Below are 12,785 nucleotides of genomic sequence, written 5' to 3'. Positions count from 1 at the left end.
AAAGAACTGAAGTATTTATAGCATTTCCAACTAAGTATTTAGTTTAAAAGAGTTTCATTGCAGTGGTAGGTTACTAGAAAAACAATGAAAACTAAATGCAAATGTTCAAAGGGAGACTTGAGACTCCTTTTTATAGACTTCAAACTATACATTATTAGGGGCGCCTGGGTGGCTCAGTGGGTTAAGCCGCTGCCTTCGGCTCAGGTCATGATCTCAGGGTCCTGGGATCGAGTCCCACATCGGGCTCTCTGCTTGGCGGCGAGCCTGCTTCCCTCTCTCTCTCTCTCTGCCTGCCTCTCTGTCTATTTGTGATCTCTCTCTGTCAAATAAATAAAATCTTTAAAAAAAAAAAAAAAAAAAAAAAAAACTATACATTATTAAATTAATCGAGACAAATGAAATGTAGAGATGTTAATGAATTTCATAAAGGCTAGTTTTTAAAACATTGTATTGCCATTCTGTATAAATTTTAAATATTTGCAGCAAAATAGTAAGAAATCTGTTGTGAAAATTACATAGTGAAATAATTTATTTGGAGATTTCCTGTTGGCTTTCAGTCTTATCTGATACTGTGTGTATCCCCGAAGATCTGCACACAGCTTCTCTCTAGCCTCTTAAATACTGGTTTGTGTTTTGGCTTTTTTTTTTCCCCCCCAAATCTTTCTCAATTTCCCATCAACTCTTCAAGGACCTGGTCTTCGAGATCACAGAGAAAATCCAAATATTTTCTTCAGCATGTGGTGAGATAGCTAGATAGTTGTGTGATTTCTGAGATTCTTCCACTATCCCATCCCATGACACAACATGGAAGATTATTACACATCTTCCTTGAAAAGAGCCAATTCATTGTCAACAATAGGATATTCATTATCTTCACCTAATACTTGTCATGTTGTTTTTACTTCAATCAAGGCTGCTTCCCTATTTCACTTATATGAATAAGCCTTCTCTATAATTACTTAACCACGTTTTATTCTAGTGTCTGCTACACCTCTGCTTTCATTTTAAATAGAATGGCTTCTCTTCTTGTAACTCCTATTAAATCTTTTGGCCCAAAGATTTAAATATTGAAACACACATTACTATATTTTATACCAATTTTTTCATATGTATTAGGCATTATACTTATTCTTTCATTATGTGTATGAGTAGATTATATTACCCAAGAATTTCAAGATACCAAAGGGAAGATTACCAAATATTTGGAGGACCTTGAGCCTAATAGTACTTGAGAACATGTAGGGAAGATCTCCAGCACAAATAATTCCAACATAATGACTCCAATGTCTTATTCTTTTTCCTTTTTTAAAAGATATTTGTTTGTTTGTTTGTTTGTTTGTTTGTTTGACAGAGAGAGAGAGCACAAGCAGGGAGAGCAGCAGGCAGAGGGAGAAGCAAGCTCCTCGCTAAGGAGCCCTATGCAGGACTCAGTCCCAGGATTCTGGGATCATGACCTGAGCTGAAGGCAGCTGCTTAACCGACTGAGCTCCCAGATGCCCTCTTATTTTTCTTACTCTCTCTCTCTCTTTTTTTTTTTAAGATTTTATTTATTTATTTGACAGACAGAGGTCACAAGTAGGCAGAGAGGCAGGCAGAGAGAGGGGAGGAAGCAAGCTCCCTGCTGAGCAGAGAACCCCATGTGGGGCTCGATCCCAGGACCCTGGGATCATGACCTGAGCCAAGGGCAGAGGCTTAACGCACTGAACCACCCAGGTGCCCCCTCTTTTTTTAACCTTGGAAAAATAATTTAGAAAATACTTATTTTGAAAATGAAACATTTATGTAAAGTGAGACAATTCCTTTGGTTTCACTTTAGTTTCTTTTTATTCAGTCAGTTACAGGTAAAATTACATAGGTTGTTTTTTTCTCTAAAAAATAGCATGTACTATATTACCCTATTTTATGAAAACACAGGTCCACAACTCCTTACCTCAAATTCTGAAATCTAAAAAGCTATGAAAATTAAAGATATTTTATAAGTTATTTGGCAGCCAAATCTGTCCTGAATTTAAGTAAGGCTGTTTGCAGTTTTTTAAAGATCTTTTAGTGTGAATATTCATGTGCAGAAATGTTAGCATATTTAATTATGGAGTACTCCCTAGATCCTGCTCGGAGATATTATAAATATATAGCATATAAAACATACTATCTTTCCAAAATATAAAAAATTCTAAAATCCAAAACATGTAGCCTCACCATTTTCAGAAAGTGTTGTGAGCTTCATCTTCATCTATCTAATCTAATCTTCTATCTATCTAATCTTCTATTGTATGTGTGTGTGTGTGTGTGTGTGTGTATACATATATTCTTCGAAATGATATTCACCTAACATCATCTGGATGATAAGATTTGGACAAATATTTTATCCTTTTCATTTTTCTGCATCATTAAAATTATTTTTCATAAGCATGTAAAATTTTTTTCTGAATTTTAAGAACAGTTATAGTACTTAAAGGTCCAGATATCAGTTATCTCAAAATTTAACTTATATGGACAAATTCACTCTGATAATTCTAACTTCAGAGAAATAAAAATTGCTTCTGCACTAACAAAAAAAGGAAAAAAAGTGTGAGGGTGGGAGGGTGCACATAATCTGTATTTTATCTGCACTGCTTACTGCTTAAAAATAATCCCTGTTGTCAGGCAGCCTGTTTCAAGTCAGGACTTATTTGTGGCTGTGTCTGTAGTTCATGCATCCATGACAAACAGACACCATTTCTGAGAAATGAAATTTTATTACAGTTGGCAGCCTCATCCTTTATTTCTTAGATGTGCTGGATTTTTAATCTCTGATTAACAGCCAATAGCTCTGATATCACACACTGTCCTCATCCATGTTTCCTCTGTAATAGCAGATTTAAATATGATGTTTTTGTTACTGTGTCCTAAAACTGCAGTCTTTACCTAGTTTAGTTGGGAAGGGTTTTTTTTACCCCTAAACTAGCTGCTTACTAAGTCTTCTGTATCCCAACTATATAGCCCATCAATTTTCATGTCCTCTTCTTACCCAAAGCATAGACTTTTGTCATCTTGCTGATCCCTTATTAGCAAGATAATAAACTATAGCAGTTACTAGGAGACCAATTTGTCTAGGAAATTTTGGTTTTGTTTTTTTTTTTTAAAGATTTTATTTATTTATTTGACAGAGAGATCACAAGTAGGCAGAGAGGCAGGCAGAGAGAGAGAGGGAAGCAGGCTCCCCGCTGAGCAGAGAGCCCGATGTGGGACTCGATCCCAGGACCCTGAGATCACGACCTGAGCCGAAGGCAGTGGCTTAACCCACTGAGCCACCCAGGCGCCCAGAAATTTTGTTTTTAATACTAGACGAATGAGGCCTCTCACATCTCTTTTTTATCTGTAAATAAATTCCACAACGCAACTTCTAACCTCTAACAGGCAGTTATATTCATCAGGAAGCTTCCCACCTTGCACTCAGGAACTAGGTTACAGCCTCCTAGATCTGATTTCTGGTGAACAAATGGCCTAGAGTGACCCCAAGAGAAAACTAATTTACTAATCATGTCCCCTTTCCCAAAAGCTGGCTCTTCCCAGAAGTCTGCATCTCTGCAGTCTATCTCCTTAATCCAGCAGAGGGCAGGCTGACCACAGAAAAGCTTCCACTGTAAACTGGATCTCCAGATGTCTAACTCGGTAGGAGAGGTATAGGGGAGAGAGATCCTCCAATGAGCAAATGAAGTATAAGGCAGGGTCAATATTTGAGTGACAAAATGGGGCAAAGGATTGACCCTTCCTATTAAATGAGATCAATTTCATCTAACATAATAATAAAGCAAAGTCTAGAGGAAAAATTATCACACAATTCTACCTATTCGAGGCAGGACATGACTTCCAGGTCTTCTAACTCAACCCTCTCCTTTTTAATTCCCACCTCCTTCTCCAGAGCAGAAATCTCTGCATCATCTCTGATGAAGGACTTTCTTTCTTTTTTTTTTTTTTTTTTAATATACCCACTTGATTGAAAGCCACCTGTTCCAACTTGGAACAAAATGGGCTTTTCTGTAACTCCCAAAGAGCAAGTCTGTTCCCTTCAGAGATTACAGTGTGACCCTGGCCCTATAGTCAAAAGGGCAGTTTCTCCACATGAATTGATTTTTATCAGGAACAAAAATCTTTTTCAGAAACCCCTCCCCTTCAGCTGCTACATTGACCAAGATGGCAGTATGTGTCCATGGTGAAGCTGAAGCCATCAGTGGCAAGGGGATTGGAATTACCATGGTCGACCTGACATGCACATTTGCCACTTGGGGCTATGAAGAGATTGCTTTCCTGGGCATCAAAATACAATCGCAGATCATCCAGCAAGGAGGAAGAGATTGAGCTCGTTGGGTGGACAGCCAGCCAACCCTGTCTGCATGGTCTGGTCTCTGAGGCTGGTAGGAGGCGCTGAAGTGTCCCATTACATGGACAAGAGAGTGGAGAAGAGGACCGAAGGGCTCCACTCAGATTTCCCAGTGAGTGAGTCCCAAGCTTGTAAGAACTCATTTATGCTGATTTCTGTCCCTTCCTTCCCTTTTTTAACCAATGCCCAAATTAATGGCTGCAGATGCTGTCGGTGGACCAGCCAAGTCCAGGCTTACAGGACTAGAGAGAAGCAGAGGGGGGAAAGATGCCTTCCTATGAGGGCAAGGAAATGGGACTGACTTGGGGCACAGAGAATAGTTCTAGCCTGATGACATGATGCTTAGACAGACTTGAGTTCCACATACCTATCATGGAGGCACCTTCAAAGAAAACAGCCTCACCCATAGTACGGCCTAAAAGGCCAACCGTAGGCAACCACATTTTACAGCATGTGACACCAATCTCCATCTCAGTCTGAAGAGATTATACTAGAGGGAGATACCATATACAAGAGCAGACAAATCGTAGACTGACTGGCTTCCTATGATTTGAACTGACTCAAAAAAATGAGTTGAGCCAGTTAGTTTTTCTCTGTCTCAGAATTATGACCTTGAAAATGTAGAGAGATCAGCTGAAAGTTTTTAAGGGAGGAAGAGCCATGAGATGAATAAGACAAAGTGTGAGGCAACTTTAGCTGAAAGAGCCAGAAGATATTTAGCTGAGGGAAGGAGCAGACACCTGAGTATGTTGCGTGGTGTTAATGAAGGTGAGCCCTGAGCTCCACCTTGCTGCTGAGGATGCTGGAGTGACTTCTGAGCCCTAGAGAACCTCCATTTCCAGACTCCTAAAGGCCTGCACCATGGTGTCTATATTTAGACTTCCAAGCTCTTTCATCTCTTTCTTTTAGCCCAATTTCTATCCTTAAATAACTCCTCCTTTCCTTGAAGTAGCTTGTGGGAAGCATCTCACTTCCAAAGAGTCTGAGCTCCTTGCTTCCAAAGAACCTAAGCAACATATACCATTAGAGTGAGAGCAGCAGTGCTGAGAGTGGTTAACAGCCCAGATTGCCCAGGTTGGAATCCCAGCTCTGCTACTTACCAGCTGTGTGACTTTAGGCAAGTTATTCTCTCTGCCATGTCTCTTCACTTGTAAAATAAGGATAATGAGAGTACCTACCTCAAAGGCTATGAAAATTAAATGAGTTAATATATATAAAACAGAGCATTGTCTGGCATACAGTGAACACTGAATAAGGGTTTGCTGTTATTATGATGATACATTATGAAGTAAAAGCCCTTCTCTTATTTATGTTTCTTAACGCAAGAAGAAAATGAATACTGAGGGCACCTGGGTGGCTCAGTTGCTTAAGCATCCAGCTTTTGATTTCAGCTCAGGTCATGATCTCAGGGTCATGAGACCAAGTCCTGCATCAGGCTCCATGCTTAGCATGGAGTCTGCCTGAGATTCTCTCCTTCTCCCTCTGTCCCTCCCCCTACTTGTGCTTGTGCTCTCTCAGAAGAAAGGAAGGAAGGAGGGAGGGAGGAAGGGAAGAGAAGGAAGGAAGGAAGGAAGGAAGGAAGGAAGGAAGGAAGGAAGGAAAAAATGAAAATTAATTACCAAAAGTCAAAATAAAATCAAATTGGTTAGTTTTAGAGGGAGGGACTCCTCCACTCTTTGATGCAATGCTGCTCTCACAGATGGCTTTGTACCCTTTCATGTGCCACCAGCTGGTGGATGGGTGGTTCCCCATAATCCCCCATTTTATCTAGACCCTTAGAATCCCTGTCTGTGTCACTACTGGCCAAGTCAGCATCTGTGACACAATCCCATAATAGGGGGTGTGGCCGGCATCTCCTTTATTTACACAGAAAGTATTCTTCCCACAAGCCTGGGGGCTTGGATGGGAGGCCAGGTTTGGAGAGCCCAGTTACCTACACCTTGACTTGTTAGCACTTGTGGTTTCCAGAGGTTTCTCTTAGCACTCTTTGATGTATTATCTGTACAAATAGAATCAACAGGGCCAGGCCAGGCCAAGCCCCAGCAGCTTCACGTACTTCCCCCACAGGGACTTCCCACTGTTGTCCTTTTTTGTAACTAGCATTTCTGATCTCCTTACCTAGACTACTTTCCTTCAACCTCTAGGGACTCCAGGGAATAGAATAAGGACTACACTTAGACACCAGAATGCTTGGCCTTTCTTTACATTGATGGGAAGCTTTTAGCTTTATTCCCCATATGATTTTTACTCATAAAGCAGACCAAGGTGCCCCATTCTCCAAATGCAGTGGACACCTTTTGGGATGGCCAACTCATAATTCTCCCTTCTTTCTGAGGTGCTCCAACCACCCCCTCAGGGATGGGCCTGCTGCAGTCGCATTTTACAAGGCATTGCTCTCCTCACCATATCTGAATGGCCCAGTGGTGGACACTTAATGCAAACTAAGCTGATAGGATTTTCTCTCCCAGGTATTAAGATTTAGGATCTAAATATTTTAGTTCCAACTGGTCTAATATGCTGAGGAGTTGTGGGTGGTCACTTTCTCCTGCATGACTGGGGAGCAAAGAAAGGCTGCAGAAGGGGCACCTGGGTGGCTCAGTGGATTAAGCTGCTGCCTTCGGCTCAGGTCATGATCTCAGGGTCCTGGGATGAGCCCCACATCGGGCTCTCTGCTCAGCAGGGAGCCTGCTTCCTCCTCTCTCTCTGCCTGCCTCTCTGCCTACTTGTGATCTCTCTCTGTCAAATAAATAAATAAAAATCTTTAAAAAAAAAGAAAAAGAAAAAGAAAGGCTGCAGAAGAAAAAAATGAAACCACTGTGTAGAGAAAGACATGATAGGCACCAGTAGTGCTCTCTGGGTTTCTGATGTCTTTTCTTCCTCACAAAACTCTATGTGGTAAGAACTATTAATATCCTGTTTTACAGATGAGGAAACAGAGGCACAGAATCATGATATTTCCAGGTGGTATGACATGAGTTCCTGGACATAGCTGCTCCTAAAAAGAATACATCTTGGGGCGCCTGGGTGGCTCAGTGGGTTAAAGCTTCTGCCTTCAGCTCGGGTTATGGTCCCAGTGTCCTGGGGTCAAGCCCTGCATTGGGCTCTCTGTTCAGCAGGGAGCCTACTTCCTCCTCTCTCTCTGCCTGCCTCTCTGCCTACGTGTGATCTCTGTCAAATAAATAAATAAATAAATTTTTTTTAAGATTATTCATTTATTTGATAGAGATCACACGTAGGCAGAGAGGCAGGCAGAGAGAGGAAGGGAAACAGGCTCCCCACTGAGCAGAGAGCCCAATGTAGGGCTCGATCCCAGGACCCTGGGACCATGACCTGAGCCAAAGGCAGAGGCTTTAACCTACTGAGCCACCCAGGCACCCCAATCAATAAAAAATCTTAAAAAAAATAAAAAGAATACATCTTGAGCCATCCTAGTCCTGTGAGCTGGTAGAGGATCCCTCTATGTCTCAAGCTGGTTACTTGGGATCTGTCATTTCTTTTTTTTTAAAGACTTTATCTGACAGAAGCACAGCGAGAGAGGGAACACAAGCAAGATGGGTAGGAGAGGGAGAAGCAGGCTTCCTGCTAAGTGGGGAGCTTGATGTGGAGCTTGATCCCAGGACCTGAACCAAAGGGAGACGCTTAACAACTGAGCCACCCAGGCGCCCCGGGATTCTGTCATTTTGATTAGAGGAGTACTGACGGGGCACCTGGGTGGCTCAGTTGGTTAAGCGTCCAGTTCTTGATCTCAGCTCTGATCTCAGTCTCAGAATTGTGAGTTCAAACCCCATGTTTGGCTCCATGCTGGGTGTGGAATCTACGTAAGAAATAAGTAATTTGGGTGAGGGGATGGGGTAACAGGGTGATGGGTACTAAGGAGGGGGCACATGATGTGACGAGCACTGGGTGTTATACACAACTAATGAAGCATTGAACACCAAATCAAAAACTAATGATGTATGGGCACCTGGATGGCTCAGTGAATTAAGCCTCTGCCTTCAGCTCAGGTCACGATCTCAGGGTCCTGGGATGGAGCCCAGTATTGGGCTCTCAGCTCAGCAGGGAGCCTGCTTCCCCCTCTCCCTCTGCCTGCCTCTCTGCCTACTTGTGATCTCTCTCTCTGTCAAATAAATAAATAAAATCTTTAAAAAAAAAAAAAAACAACTAATGATGTGCTATACAGTGGCTAACTGAACATAGTAAAAAAAAGAAGTAAATAAAAGGATACTGACAAAAGAGAACTGAGGTAGATTCTTCTGGGTAGATCTAGACTTGATGTGAGAAAAGACACCAAGATACAGAAAAAGGAGATGAGAATGGGCACAGCTGCAGACACGTTTGGAGGTGGGGGGGGCCAGGAAGTGGGGGAAGTTTACACCCATTAACCTCAGGGTTTATTTTGTTTTTTTCTGTGAGGTGGTAGGAGGCAAAGCCTCTGTGTTCAGATCAACTGAAGCACTTGTAAAGGTTGAACTGGAGAAAGGAATAGCTTTAAGTAGGAGAAGAAAGACCATTTGTATCAGGTAGAGGAATCCCCAGCTGTGTTTATAGGTGATAAACTTTATTCAGGTAGACTCATCCCACCCAACTGTGTATGATTTTTCTCCAGTAAGGCTCAACTACATCGCTGGGGATTAGCTGGGTGAGATAAAAGTGGGAAGTTAGGACATTGAGGATCTGAGGAGAGAACTGAGGAAGTGATACACCTGGAGGCCAAGGCTGAAGGGGGAGGGGAGCCATGAAAGCCTGGAGGCCCCCATGGTGTAAAAGACCTGTGGGGTAAGGGTCAGAGCAGGAGAGAACTGGAAAGAGGGCATGTCAGAATCTGAAACATTGGACCTTGAAACTTCTGAGATAGAGCCCTTCTCAGTGAAGACAAGATTCAGGACGTGACCACAAGAGGGAATGACTGAAGTGAGTCAAGGAGAAATGTTTGAGGGGAAGAAGTCATGGAATTTGGGGGCTGAATACACATAAACATAGAGGCCTACAACACATACAAACATATATCAGATACACCCAGAAATATGATACAGACATACATGCAGATAGACACAGGCACACAGAACAGGCATCCATCACTAATTCATGGATACAGGGCACAATCCAGACTCTCCCCTTTTCTCCCTCTCAGCATACAACGCAGGCACACAGCCAGGAACACAGGGACACACACACACACACACCACACACACAGTGATATGAAATATATATACAGAGACACATAAAGTCCTATGACAGACACGGAAAGTTTGACACATAAACACACCACAGCGCTCTGACTTAAGGGGGTAGGTTTTCCCCCCGGGTATCATTTTTCCTGTTGATTTTGGCCGCTGTGGTGCCCATGTGGCATATCCCCCATTCTTAGAAAAAACACAGAAACCTGAAGCCTCTCCTAAGTTAGAAACAAAGGCCCTGACACAACTCAGGCATGGCTCACCAGTCCAGGGTGTCTGCTCCTACCTTTGTCTCCCTAGAACTGGAGTTCAGGCTCAAATGCTGCCCCAGAGACTCCCCGCCCTGGGACAGTTAGCTCAGGCTGGGCAGAAAAGCTGGGACACCCAGAGCCTCTGCCTTTCCCAACCCAAGCATCTCTTTCCCAGCCAGGCCTGCTTTACACCACATAGTGGCCTGCTGAAGAATGGAAACAAGAGTGAAGAGGGGCGAGGCTGGAGAGACAGGTAGAATTTGAGGCTTCAGCCAGAGGAAATGGGGAGTAAAGAGGTATTAATAAGTGGGAGACTGATGTGTTTACATTTGCATTTTAGATCTCCCAATACCTAGAATAGTACCTGGCACATAATATATATGAATCGCTCTGGTGACTTCTTGTAGGAGGGGCTGGGAACTATGACCCTAATGGTAGGAACCTCAGGAGAATCTGATCAAGTAAAAGGGAATGGGGGCTTAATCTAGGACCAAGCATGGTATTGGAGTGAGTAAAAGAAAAAATGAAAGTGACTAGGCATATGATAAGAAAAGCTAGCTAGAGCTGGACCACAGGGCTGGCAGGGCCCATGGGCTTTGACTCATGCTAATTAAAACAACACTATGTGGCAGTCATGGAAAACCAACTTGTTAATTTAACTGTCATATGGATATGAAATATACCTATCATGAGGATGACAAATATATATATCATCTTAAGCATTTCCAGCAGCATACAAGCATGCTCTAGTACTCTCTGTCTTAAAATTCTCCTTTGACCAACATCATTCCTCATCATCTCCTATCTCGTTTTTCTTCTTTCCTTCATAGCCAAATTTCTAGAAAGAATTGCCTCCAAATGCTTCTACCTCCTCACCCCACTCACTCCTAATATTCCAATATGACTTTCCCCTCTACCATTCCACAAAAAAATGCTTATGTCAAGGTCACTGGTGACTTCATGTTGCCAAATCCAACAAACACATATAGGTCTTCGTCTTGAGAAAATTAAGGTTCAGAAAGTTAAGGAGAGTTTCGCTTCTTGTACTTTGGCCCATCCCCTCTACTGAAGACAACTGGGAAATATAAGACAAATCTGCCAGAAGGCATAGAAGAGATAATAAATTAGTGTTTGGGTCTATTTTTTATCCCTGAGGGCTATTTGTCAATGAAAGAATGACCAAAAGACAGATGGCTTTTTGGAACAGAGGAGAGGGATTGGAGTTTAGGAGTGGTCAAAGTGAGGAGCCCTGAAGAACTACCCTTGGGTTATTATACTGAAAGGCTGAACCTTAAAAATGAGGCTGAATTCAAAGTAGATAGGCCCTCCTCATGGGGATCAGTTTCAGATAATCTCAATCTTTAAAATTGTAATAAAGTAATTCTAGAATGCCAATAACTCCCCAGAGCTTGGCAGAAGCAAGTAAAGGTAATCCTCTCTGGAGAAAGACCAGTTAGACTTCAATTAATTACCATAGACAATTTTTTGCATTGTGTTTTACAAATACAAATACAGTGGCCCACGGGTTACCTGGTGGCTCAACTGTTAAGTGTCTGCCTCAGGTCTAGATCCCAGGGTCCTGGGATTGAGCACCATATCAGGCTCCCTGCTCAATAGGAATTCTGCTTCTCCCTTTCCCACTCCCCCTGCTTCTGTTCCCTCTCTCGCTGTGTCTCTCTCTGTCAAATAAATAAAATCTTAAAATACAATGGTCCATGCACAGACAATAGGGCATAAATGAAAATCAGCAAAAGCAACAGACAGTAGAAACTAGAAACCACTCACTGGGTCTCCAAATATTGGAATTATGAGATACAGACTTTAAGTATGTTTGCCATGTGGTAAGTATACCAAAGGCAAGATTGAGATTTTCAACAGAGGACTGGAAAAATTAAAAAAACAAAAACTAAATGGGAATCTCAGAGATAAAGATACAATAATAAGAAATAATGGATAGGTTTATCAATTCATTTGACAAGATAAAGAGAGAATTCATGAATTAGAAAATAGTCATAAAATAATAACCAGAAATAAGTGCAGAAAAACAAAAGTTTTGAAAATACAAGAGGGGAATAATTCATAGAGTGTGATGAAAAGATCTAACAATGAGTAATTCAAATTCAAGAAAGACAAAAGACAGACAGCAAACCTTGAAGGGCGCAATGGCTGAAAACTTTCCAAAAAGGAAGAAAGTATCAAGCCAGAGATTCAAGAAGTCCTGGAAACCCAAATAGGTTAAATAAAAAGAAACCCATGCCTAGCCACGTCATAGAAAAGCTGATCAAACCAGTGACAAAAAGAAAATCTTAGAAACATCTGGGCAGTGAGGGGGACTTATAACCTTAAAAAAAGAAAAAAAGGCAAAAAGTAAACTAATATGTATCTTCCCATAAGGATCAACAAAACCAGTAGACATTGGGATTGATTGTATCTTAAAGGCACTGAAAGAAAAAAACTGGCATATTCAATTCTATGTACAGTGAAAATATCCTTCAAGAAGAAAGGTGGGGAAAAAAAAAGAAGAAAGGTGGGATTCTGATTCAAAAAAATTATAAATTAAAACATATGAAACAATTGGAGGAATTTGAACACTGAATATTTGATATTAAAGAATTACTATTTTTAATTATTTGGGTTTTTAAAAAGAGTATTTCTTTTTTTGTGATAGAAAATAAATATTTACAGATGAAACATTGCAATGTCAGATATTTGGTTTGAAACAATCTGAGACTGGGAAGGGATGGGTGGAATGAAACAAATTGAATAGGTACTGATCATTGTTGAAGTTTAATTATGAGCACAGAGGTTCATTATACCAGCATCTCTGTTTTTGTACTTGTTTGAAATTTTGCCTTCTAAAAATGTGATCCAGAAATAATGAAGGTGAAATAAATAGACATTTTCAGACCAAAAAAAAAAAAAAAGAGAGAGAGAGAAAATTAACAAATTTTCTTCCAGTTGAGCCACACTGAAAACATTGTTCAAGCAAAAGGAAAA

This window comes from Meles meles, chromosome 11, assembly GCF_922984935.1.
Source record: "Meles meles chromosome 11, mMelMel3.1 paternal haplotype, whole genome shotgun sequence".
Classification (NCBI taxonomy): Eukaryota; Metazoa; Chordata; class Mammalia; order Carnivora; family Mustelidae; genus Meles; species Meles meles.
This window is presented reverse-complemented; position numbering follows the sequence as displayed.